General features: G+C 38.5%; 1 long non-coding RNA gene across 2 annotated transcripts; it reads left to right on the top strand.

The window, feature by feature from the left end:
* The first annotated feature begins 7180 nt into the window (after positions 1-7180).
* LOC137240617 (uncharacterized) lies at positions 7181-8007 on the top strand. 2 transcript variants are annotated; one of them, XR_010949778.1, is made up of 2 exons: positions 7181-7515; positions 7570-8007. It is a non-coding gene; the product is annotated as an uncharacterized lncRNA (long non-coding RNA). The 2 variants fall into 2 exon arrangements; XR_010949779.1 differs by having other exon boundaries at positions 7559-8007.
* The last annotated feature ends 372 nt before the right edge of the window (positions 8008-8379 follow it).

Raw genomic sequence — 8379 nt, 5'->3', positions numbered from 1 at the left:
GTCAATTAACGTAAGTACTTAAAATTTTGATTTATGTGCATACCAAGAAAAATTACATTACTACCTGTGACGTTGCCTACAAAAGGTTGGTGCATGTGTAAAACCGCGTATCAAGTCTTTTCAATAACGAAATCATAAGCTAATTAATGGCATAATGGCAGTCGAAAATCAAGTTCGATTTTTTAAATATTTTTCCAACATGCTTCTTACTTTAAATAATTAAAAACTTAATAAGTTTTTATGGCAGGCACATTTTCAGTACCATAACTTTGCATTATTTTACTGGCAGCTCCAACAATATATATATATATATATATATATATATATATATATATTAGGCCGGGTCTATTTGTGGGGAGGCAAAAAAAATCGCCCATTGCTCTGTGAAAATCATATTCTAGGGATCAAAATAAGAAACTTTGCCGAAGGAACCATACCTCTAAAATGAATTCTGATGTCCCCCCCTTTGGGTCGTAGGGGCAAATTTTGAAAAATCCCACTTTGAAATGCCTATGTTTTTTTCTTTTTGGAGTTTATTTTTCTCTTTAGAAATTTATTTAGTCAGAACATATGTAAATGAAAAAATAAATTTAACTTAGTAATAGAAAAGAAATTAAAAAAAAATTATTAGAAATTAGCGTTTTTACAATCCCCTTTTAAAACCAAGGCATCACTGTGATGCATTTGCATGTCGTAAACATAGTTGTGTGGGTTTTTTATTCAACCATTTTAAAAAATGAAGGTATCACTGTGACACAATTGAAGATCGTAAAATTGCTTGTGTTGTTTTTTTTAAGCCACCACAAGACACAGCAGGTAGAATTGAAATTACCCCTACCCTAAAGTTCGACCCAAAGGTGGGGACATCAGAATTCGTTTTAGAGGTATGGTTCCTTTGGCAAAGTTTCTTATTTTGATCCCTAGAATACGATTTTCACAGAGCAATGAGCGATTTTTATATATATATTAAACTGGGTCGATTTGTATGGACGAAAATTAACCGATATCGCGCCATCGATAGTTCGATATGATTTGGGCTCAGGAAAAAAAGTTCCATTACGCATACCCAAAAAAATAATTTTCGAGCCTGCCAAATTTTATTTTTTTTTTTTTTTTTTGGTTTTTGATTTTTAAGGTTTTTTTCATGACCTACTAAAAAAATGTTCATATGTATACCCTGTCCAACCCAAAAATGTCCGCTAAACACGTTGGCAAAAACAGTTTTTGAAAAAAAAAATAAAAAAATTTATATACATATGAAATTTTTTTAGTAGGTCATAGAAAAACCGTTAAAAATCAAAAACCAAACAAAAAAAAAAAAACAAAACAAAAATTTAGCAGGCTCAAAAATTATTTTTTTGGGTGGAACTTTCTTTCTTGAGCCCAAATCCTATCAAAAAATCGATGGCGCGATATCGGTTAATAAATAGACCCAGTCTAATATATATATATAAACACCATCATTCTATAGATATTTTGGCGACTATTAGCAGTTTCGATACGTCACTATGCCGCTAGTAACAAATGCTGGACAACAACAACAGTCTATAAAATAGAAACCAGCCACATATACAAGTATCCAGCAAAACGGGCATATACATGCATAGAAGGCAAGACATGCAGAGATGTACACAGCAACAAAGTGCGAATATTATCTTATTTAAACTTCAGATTTATGTACATGTATATAGCCCAATTCAATATGAGATACAGAAACGAGAAATATAAAAACAACTATTCGAGAATGATGTTCGTTAGAAGTCTAGATCCAGGGAGAAATAAGAGAACGAAGCAACACAACCCAAGGAATTTTCAATCAGTTGATTTTAAACGTTGTAAGTGAAGTACGCAAATAAGTTAATTGTAAATTACTACTACCATAGTAAAAAAAAATTAAATGTCAGGCGCGATAACCTCCGAAGAGATACAGAAATACGCTCGGAGTGCTTGCCAAACAATGCAGATAGTCGACCTCGCTTAGAAACATTTTCCTCTACTACTACCATAGTAGGGTTGTTAAAAAAGAACATTTTGCTATACTGAATATTTGAGATATTTATTCGACAGTTCAGTGATTCGAATGGCAAAAAAAGGGGAGGAATAATCAAGAATTTCTTATGACTCGATGCGTTGCATAAAAAAAAGGACGTGTGGCACTCGGGGACTGCCGCGGTAAAGCTATTGCATATTATCAACTTATGCCATTATAATATTTATGCAACATTTTGTTTCCTTTCATATTAATTCAAGTTTTGTCTTTGATATTAATTCAAGTTAACCTTTTTAAGCGTGGTGACCGATAAGAAAACAAATTTTTTACTTTTATTGAATAAATGAGAAGTTAATATTTAACTTTCACGTTAACTTTAACTTTATTTTTATTTTTACCTTCAATTTTCACTTTAACTTTAACATTCACTTTAACTTTAACTTTAAATTTATTTTTAACTTTAACTTTAACTTTAACCTTAACTTTAACTTTAACTTTAACTTTAATTTTAAATTTAACTTTAACTTTAACTTTAACATTCACTTTAACTTTAACTTTAACTTTAACTTTAATCTTAACTTTAACTTTAACTTTAACTTTAACTTTAACTTTAACTTTAACTTTAACTTTAACTTTAACTTTAACTTTAACTTTAACTTTAACTTTAACTTTAACTTGAACTTTAACTTTAACTTGAACTTTAACTTTAACTTTAATTTTAACTTTAACTTTAACTTTAAATTTAATATTCACTTCAATTTTAACCCTAACTTTAACTTTAAATTTAACTTTAACTTTAAATTTAACTTTAACTTTAACTTTAACTTTAACTTTAACTTTAGCTTTAACTTTAACTTTAACTTTAACTTTAACTTTAACTTTAACCTTAACTCTAACTTTAACTCTAACTTTAACTTTAACTTTAACTTTAACTTTAACTTTAGCTTTAACTTTAACTTTAACTTTAACTTTAACTTTAACTTTAACTTTAACTTTAACCTTAACTCTAACTTTAACTCTAACTTTAGTGCAGTAGGAGAGGTCGGTGAAGCACAACAGCTCTCCAAGCGGATGAAGTTGGAAGTACTTGGCATGGACTGTCTCACAACTGAAACAGAAATCCAAGACGCAATAAGGAGGGAGGTCGGAAAAGAAGAAATCACTAGACCTCTCCGTGTCTCTGTGTTCGCAGCAAACCAAAGAGAACAGAAAATGGCGGTCGTCGAAGTGGACGAGAATATTGGCAACGCCCTACTCAAAAAAGGTAAAATTCCGATCGGATGGATACAGTGCCGAATCAGACAGCGAGCAGATGTACAACGCTGCTTTAGGTGTCTCGGCTACAAACACCGGAAGGCAGAATGCAAGGGTCCAGACAGGAGTAACGCCTGCTGGAAGTGTGGACAAAGCGGCCACAAAGCTTCGGCCTGTACCGCAGCTCCAAAATGTTACCTGTGTAATACACAGAAGCTCGATCATGTCCCTGGATCTGGAGCATGCATCATTTTCAGAGCGGCACTCGCTGTTGCAAAGGCCAAAGTCTCAATTCAATAGTGATTAGTTTTATCCAAGGCAACCTAAACCGGAGCAGACTTGCTGATGAGCTACTACAACAGTTGGTCTTAGACCATAAAGCTAACAGCGTTATCATCAGCGAACCCTATAGAGCCCGAAATGATTGGCATATAGACAACACCGGCACCACCGCAATCTGGATGACAGATGCAAACGCCAATATTGTGAACCGTGTTGCCGGACAAGGCTACGTCCGCCTAACTACGAATAATACCACAATAGTAAGCTGCTACTTGTCCCTTAATGATCCCATTCAAACGTTCAGGGAGAAGCTTGAACTTATTGAAGACGACCTGAGGGACTTAACTAGTAACCTGGTTGTGGCGGGAGACTTTAACGCAAGAGCCGTCGAATGGGGAATGCCGCAGACTAACACCCGTGGAAGGTTAGTCCTTGAGATGGCGGCCAGGCTCGGTTTGAACGTGCTTAACACTGGTACGACCCCTACATACCGACGGCCAGGCTTTGGATGGAGAGTCATAGAGGATCTGACTGGCAGCGATCACAACTACATCACTTTCCACCTAAACGATCCCGGTCAGAGGCAGATTCCGAACGGGCCACGCAGAACAAAAGCATGGGACGCATCCAAGGTCGACTCTGCCACGTTCTCCGCATCAGTACTGGGGGATGCCCGACGGATAATCAACAACTCCAGTCCGACGGAAGAGACGGTTGAAAAGACAATGAGCTGTCTTCGCCACGCTTGCAACCTCTCTATGCCACGGAGGGGAGTGTGGAGGGGTAAAAAGCAGGTATACTGGTGGAATAGCGAAATCGCGGAGCTGCGGAAAATATGCCACAGGATGCGAAGGCTAGCAACTCGCGCGCGCGGCAGGCCTGAGGCTCTAGAAAAGTCGGAAGCGTACAAAGGAGCAAAGAAAGCTCTTAGTGCTGCCATTAAGCAAAGCAAGCTTAAGTGCTGGAAAGCGCTTTGCGAGGAAGTGGATCGAGACCCATGCGGGCAGGGATATAAGATAGTAATGAATAAGTTCCGTCCGCCAAACCAGCTGATGGACGAGAACCAAATAAGGAACATTGTGGATGGCCTGTTTCCCACCCAACTGCCTAGGGAGGGCGGGTACGTTACCCATGAAGATCGCAACGTGGAACCATTCCAAGAAGAAGAGCTTAAAACTGCCGTGCGAACTATGAAACCTAGGAAAGCATCTGGGCCCGACGGAATACCCGCGGAGGCAATTAGACTAGCTGCAAACGACTGCCCAGAACTTATGTTGCACATGTACAACAAATGTCTCGAAGAAAGTATTTTCCCCACCATATGGAAGACAGCACGACTGGTTCTCATTCCAAAAGGGAAAGGAGATCCCAACTCTCTATCATCCTACCGTCCCTATGTATGTTGGACACAGCAGGGAAATTGATGGAGAGTCTCCTGAAGCAACGCCTCACCAGAGCGTTACAGGACGCCGGAGGACTGTCGCCCAGACAGCATGGTTTTCGGAGGGGGCACTCTACAATGAATGCCATAGCAGAAGTTATAGACGCAGTCAAGAAAGCCGAGACAGCGTGCCACAGAGCAAGACCTATAGTGTTGCTGGTCACGCTGGACGTCAAAAACGCTTTTAACTCAGCTAGGTGGGAGGACATGCTTGAGGCACTAGAAAGCACTTTCAAAGTACCGCAATATTTGTTAGAAATTTTAAGGGACTACCTAAGAGAGAGGTATCTAATATATGAAAGTACTCACGGTCAAAAAAAGGTAAAAATAACAGGTGGAGCAGCCCAGGGTTCGGTACTAGGTCCCGATCTCTGGAATATAACTTACGACAGTCTTCTTCGATTAGACATGCCAGAAAGCACCTTCCTCGTTGCATTTGCAGACGACGTGGCAGCTGTGATAACAGCACCAAGTTGCGAGCTGGCACAGCTAAAATTAAACCAGGTCATGCGTAATGTAAATAGGTGGATGGCTGAGCACGGTCTCCAGTTAGCAACAGCCAAAACGGAGATCGTCATCCTCACAAAGAGACGTATTCCCACTACCAGGAACATGACGGTTGGGGACCAGCCAATAGAAACACTCGCTTCAGCGAAATATCTGGGAGTGAGGTTAGACAGCAAACTCACCTTCTCGGATCACATACGAGGGACCTGCGAAAGATCTGCGCGCATAATAGCGCAGTTGAGTAGATTAATGGCAAACACAGGTGGCCCAAAGCCATGCACAGGGAAGTTGCTTGCATCAGCCTCGGATTCTATACTCTTATATGGTGCAGAAATCTGGGCGGACGCAATGAAATACCGGAAGAACCGAGTCGCCCTCACCTCGGTCCAACGCAGAGGGGCGCTGCGAATATCTTCGGCTTACTGCACGGTATCAGCTGAAGCTGTCCTGGTCGTTGCGGGAACCATACCGATATATCTTCTCGTTGAGGAAAGAAAAACAATATATGACAACGGATCGCAAGCAAGTAGAGCTGCTGTTGCCATGCAGGCGCGAGAAGAATCGATCCGACGTTGGCAAGATCAGTGGAGCAACAGCATTGTAGGAAAGTGGACTAGGGAACTAATCCCTGAACTTGATCCATGGTTGAAGCGACCGCACGGAGAGGTAGACTTTTACCTGACCCAGTTTCTAACGGGACATGGTTACTTCCGCAAATACCTACACAGAATGGGTAAGGTTGATAGCCCGAGCTGTCTGTACTGTGGGGAAATAAACGATGTACGCCACACCTTCTTCGAATGCAGGCACTTCTCCCATCAGCGAAGGAGGGTAGAAGAGGTACTTGGCGACCTATCCCCGGGCAGTGTCATTAATAACATGACCTGTCGAAGAGACAGATGGGATACGGTCAGCACATATGTGAGGCATATACTTACCAGTAAACGAGAAGACGGATGCCTAGCCCATTAGCGTGAGAGTAGCCATAGAGCTCACGTAGCGCGCACCCGTACCCGAAGTAATGCTAAACGCGGTCCCAGGTACGGGGATTTGCGCGGGCCGTGGGAGGTTAGGTTTTAGTGGGTAGGCCTTCATGGCAGAAGGGAGTCCTACACTCGGAGAGTCTCGCAGTGAGGCTTAAATATCCCGGTCAGTGCATAAAGCATTTCCTCCTTCCACGAAACACAAAAAAAAAAACAAAAAAAAAAAAAAACTAACTTTAACTTTAACTTTAAATTAACTCTAACTTTAACTTTAACTTTAACCTTAACTTTAACTTTAACTTTGACTTTAACTTTAACTTTAACTTTAACTTTAACTTTAACTCTAACTTTAACTTTAACTTTAACTTTAACTTTAACCTTAACTCTAACTTTAACTCTAACTTTAACTTTAACTTTAACTTTAACCTTAACTCTAACTTTAACTTTAACTTTAACTTAACTCTAACTGGGGGATGCTTTAACTTTAACTTTAACTTTGACTTTAACTTTAACTTTAACTTTAAATTTAACTTTAACATTAACTCTAACTTTAACTCTAACTTTAACTTTAACTTTAACTTTAACCTTAACTCTAACTTTAAGTTTAATTTTCACTTTAACTTTAACTTTATTTTTAATTTCAACTTTCGCTTTAACTTTAACTTTAACTTTAATTTTAACTTGAACTTTAACTTTAACTTTAACTTTAGCTTTAACTTTAAATTTAAGGGCCTATTACGGTACACAACTCAACTTGGTTGGGTTGTAATTAAAACAACTCAACTTTCAGACAACTCAACTCCTGTTTGGTATTACGAATTACAACTTATTTCAGTTGAAGTTGAATTGGTGCTGCCAAGCTAAGAAAGTGATGATTTGACATATAAATGAACAGCTGATCAATTTGTGGCAGAAATTTAAGCATTTTCAAATGTGATTTTTTTATTAATGTTATATGAAATCTATTTTAAACTGGCGAAAATGTTGGTGATTGACATGTCGCGAATACGGAAACATTTGCGTGATCATTCCAATCCCTTGGAACTACCAAGCACCAAGTAAGAAAATGTTTAAGTGACAAATAATGAGCTTCATATGAAGTTATTTTGCAGATTGGAAAGGGAGCATTTTAATCAGTACTAAACAAAATTAAGAACCATTTCCGCATACGCGTTCGTATTTTAAAATTATGCGCCACACTCCGATTCCTTGCTGACGGCAGCTATCAAATATGCTGTGGAAATGATTTTGGTGTTGGACTGGTATTAGATATAATTGAGAAGCGTATTTGTGCGAAGTACATTAAAACCCTAACAGAAAAAACTGTATTTTACTCAAATAGGATTCCCAGGAGTAGTGATTAGTATCAATGGGACTCGCATAATTTCACCTATTTTGGCTGCATCCAAACTGCGACCAGCCTCGTCCAACTATGGAATATCAATAAAGTCAAAAAGTTATTCAATGTAATTCGTTTAAACGTTGGTTTTTCTAGAAATGTGTACAAAATTGTTTATTATTGTTTGATTAAAAAAGGTTTAACTACCGGCTTTAAATTTTTTGTTTTTTTTTTTGGTAACGTTTTATAAGCCCGTGCACCATCTAACTCTTATCAAAGGTGGTATCAAAAGACGGGTTTCCATCTCCGTTTTTAGGATTCGAAAGCGAAAATTAAAAATTTTATTTCTTTCGAAAGATATTTACAAAGACCCACAAAATGGCCCGAGAGGGTCCGAAATATGAGGCCCGGTCCACAGTTTTTTTGCAAAGAACATCTTTCTGCGTTGGCAGCCTTTGGCCGCGATTCGTAAAAATAATCCTGGTTGGGTCCAAGACCTTTCTGCATTGCTGTATACAAAAAATCTGGCAAAATACAACAACCACATGAAATTAGATTTTATTAGAATTAATGTTTGTGGTAA

This window comes from Eurosta solidaginis, chromosome 2 (genome assembly GCF_040869045.1).
Source record: "Eurosta solidaginis isolate ZX-2024a chromosome 2, ASM4086904v1, whole genome shotgun sequence".
In the NCBI taxonomy this organism is placed as follows: domain Eukaryota; kingdom Metazoa; phylum Arthropoda; class Insecta; order Diptera; family Tephritidae; genus Eurosta; species Eurosta solidaginis.
The sequence above is the reverse complement of the archived record's forward strand: the minus strand, read 5'-3'. Positions and strand labels throughout refer to the sequence as shown.